This window comes from Gavialis gangeticus, unplaced genomic scaffold (assembly GCF_001723915.1).
Source record: "Gavialis gangeticus isolate Ggan-Ray unplaced genomic scaffold, GavGan_comp1, whole genome shotgun sequence".
In the NCBI taxonomy this organism is placed as follows: Eukaryota; Metazoa; Chordata; order Crocodylia; family Gavialidae; genus Gavialis; species Gavialis gangeticus.
Window position 1 is genome coordinate 45,583,656 of NW_017729000.1, and position 3,720 is coordinate 45,587,375.

Consider the following 3,720-nt stretch of genomic DNA (forward strand, 5'->3'; position numbering starts at 1 on the left):
AAAAAAAAAAAAAAAAAAAAAAAAGGAAGCCTTGGTAGGCAATGAATTATGACTCTTTTTGTCTTTGGCTTGTGTCTGGGAAGTTTTGCCAGTGTTTGGAAAAGATTCATTTAAACTGAAACAAGTTTGAGAGAGGTCCCCCAGGATGGCTAAGAGTAGAGAGCTTCTCTTATGCAAGAAGATTAAGGGAGCTCAGCTTGATTAGCTTATTAAAATGGATCTTGAGAAGGAATATGATCTCTCTTTACAAGTACATTCTTGGGGTGAATATTAGGAGAAGAAAACAAATTCAGGCTGAAAAATAATATAGGTACAAGGTCAAATGGCTACAAACTGGTGACAAATTTAGATGGGAATTTAGAAGATTTCCAACAATCAAAGGATTGAAGTTTTAGAACCATCTTATGAGCCAAGTAGTGTAGGTATGAGTGGCCTGGGATCAGGGGGTCAACTCATCCCTTCAGCTGTGCAATGCATGCACAACAAGTTCAGCAACAGACAGTGGTGACATGTAGGCACACCCTGAGAGTGCTGGTGCACCCCCTGATGATGACTCTTGTTGCTTAGGCGATGGACAGGGGTGGCAGGCAGAAACGCTGGTGTTCCCCCTTGCAAGCATCAGCTGATCGCTGTGCTCACTGCAGCTGCTTTCAGGAATGGCTGTGGCCAGTTCTGGGAGTGGCTGCAGCAATTGGCTGGCACTTGCTCCTGGAAGTGGCTTCAGTGAGCACAGCGATCTGTTGCAGCAATTGGCTATTGTGGGATTGCCTTGGACACCCCCTCTTCCCCCCCCCCACATTCATAGGATTGTTCTTGAGGGACATCCCCCCCCTGCCCCCGGACGGCAGGATCATCTGCGGGGGATGTTTCCTAGTCGGTGGGATTGCCCACAAGGGACTGGTCACAGGGGGAGCACATGCCCCCCGACTAAGGTGACACCAGCTGCCCATGGCAACAGAGGAAAAGAGGGGGGACAAGTGGCAACAGTATTCACCTCTTGGGTTTTGGAGCTACACCAAAGCAGTGGCTCCCAGCAGCTGTACTGACAAGCCAGTGAGCTTAGAGAGCTCACTGCACATGCACCTCGCATCTGAAAGGGGGTGGGGGGGAGTGCAACTACATCTTCCCTCTCTGCACGCTTCTCTGGAACAACCCCAAGTGTGGGCAAAGACCCCAGATTGCTTTAAGATTGAACTGGGCCAATTTACAGAAGGCCTAGTGTGATTGACTGTGGAGCCAGAACTCCCTGTCCTGTGGGGGTGACATGCAACTGCATGTTTGGACTTCCACCTAAGGGTATAGAGTTGGCTCTCTTGTAGCTTGATAAGGGTCTGGTAATTCCATGCTGTTTGGTTTGTTTGGTTTCCCCTTCATGAGTGCTACTGGCTTCTGTGTGTAATTTGAGGGAGAGTCAGGTTAGGCAAGGGCATTCACCTTTCTCCAAAGCTTTCCAATGTTGGCCACAACTGAAACTGGTCATTTTTTTTTACTGAAGTGTGCTGCGCTCCTTCTACCACTAGAAAACCCAGTCCTGCTCTTCCACTCACTGTCTCACTGACTGTCAAATCTTGGTTCAAGAAAGAATTTTTCTACAAAGTCAGATTGGCATGGATTGTGGCAGCGTTTGGCTTCCTCAGTAGTGTAAGGCATTGTCCTTTCCTGGGATCTTCTGAGCACAAATTAACCAACTACTTCTCTATTGGCAGCAGCAAAGCATTGACAGTTTCCTCAATTTTCCTGCTTTGTTTTATAGAGCGTTATATGGGGGCCTCTTGGTGCTTCAGGTATTGTACCTTCTACTTGTATGTGACAGTTTGGAAAGAGATAAATGATTGCCTGCAAATGCAGGGGACTGGTCTGGATAGCCCAGGAGGTTCTTTCCAGTCCTGTATTGGTTTAATCATAGATTTTTAGACAAATGTGCAGGTATGATGCAGATATTGAATAATACCAGTAGGAGAAGTTATGACAAAGCTGTTACAATTGCATGTTTCTTTTAGCACTGAACCCTATTTTACTCAAGGTCAAGTTAGGGTGATTTTAGTTTAGTTGCATCACTACAGGATCCCACAGATGTAAGAGTTAAAGGGTGCTGTAAGGAAATGAGAAAAAACCTGTCGGAGTTTGCAGGGAGGAGAGGCGTGCCAATGGAACCAGAGCTGGCTGTGGGGAGCGACTGGGAACTGAACTGGTCCAGGAGCAGCTGTTCAATCAGGCTCGGCCTTGCCCGTGACAGTGCGGGGAGTTCTGGCCAGCTGCTAGGAGGAAGAGAATTGGGAAGCCACAGCTGAGTGAAAAGATTGGGATAAGCCTGTGTCTGTACAGTGCAGTCTCACTGGACACGGGGCTGGAGGGCCCCATGACCCTACCCTATACTGCGCAGACAGGTGCATCTACACAAGACACTTTACTGCACAGTAGACTAATCTACTTCACAGTAAAGCATCTATACATGTGTAGCATTTACTGTGCAGTAAATTAGTGTACTACATGGTTGGCTGCTACCTTTAGATATGTGAAGCAGCTTAACTGAGTAGTAGCTACTATGCAGTAGCACACATGTAGATAATGACTTGGGTGAAAATCTGCACCCAGTCAGCCAGACTAGCCTCCTGCTTGGGGCAGAGCCACATAGCTGGGAGTTTGTCTAACCACGTGGCAGAGATGACTCCTTGGCTGCCCCAAACTGGTCTTTAGACCCCTGGCCTAACCCCCAGGGCCTGTTCCACCAATTACCTGCTTCCTGGACATTATGTCCCTCCACTGTGAACATATGCCAAGCCCTGCCAGCACTCAGAGTCTCTGCCTGAGCCTCCAAGGTCCCTAGAAGCACCCATGATGGCAGCCTCCCTGATGCCACAGACAGAATCCTGGGGTCCCAACTGGTTGGAGGGAAAGCAGTATGGGGTGATGCCAAAGTGCAGAGGCAGTTTGCTTGGGGCAGCTAGTCAAATGCCCACATCTTTGAGGGCATGGCAGCCCACATGCAGAAGCATGGCCACTAGTGGTCTCGGTGTGATTGCCACATAAAGGTGAAGGCCCTGCGGGTCCAGTAGGTCCACATCATGGACCACAGCTGCTGGTTCAGGGATGCCTGTAGGACCAGGCCTCTCATGCAGCAGTTACCACATCCTGACTGCAAGGAGCCCTGGACACTGATTCCATGTCTACTTTAGTGCAAACAGCCTGCCAGAGCCTCTGCTAGGGCCCAGCTGTGATGAGCAATCTCTGGGGGAGGGCTCCCTGGGGCACCAGCCACAGGTCCCAGTGAACTTCCTGCTCCCAGCTTCATTTAGCAATTCAGGGAGCCTGGACCAGCTTCTCCCACCAAGTCCTCTCTGCTGGGGCACACATCCCCAGCAGAAAGGACAGGCCAGGGATGGCTCCAACTCCTCCCCAGAGCAGTCCACTGCACAGGCAGCCAGGCACTGTGCCTCCACACCCTGGGACACTGCAAGAAGCCATGTGACCTTGCCACTGGCAGGGACAGACATGGATGGCCAGGACCACCTGCCACACCTGTCCAGTGAACACCCACACAGGAAGGAGGACTGGGGGAGGAAGGGGGTGCCATGGCCACCCACACCAGCTCACCCACCTGCCCAAGCTGCATGCCTAGAGCCAGTGGCCATGCATGGGGTTGGGTGGGAGTGCCCCCTCATCTCCTCCTCTCACTTCCCCACCCTGCTTGGGCAAGCTCTCTTCCTCCCGCCTCCCCCC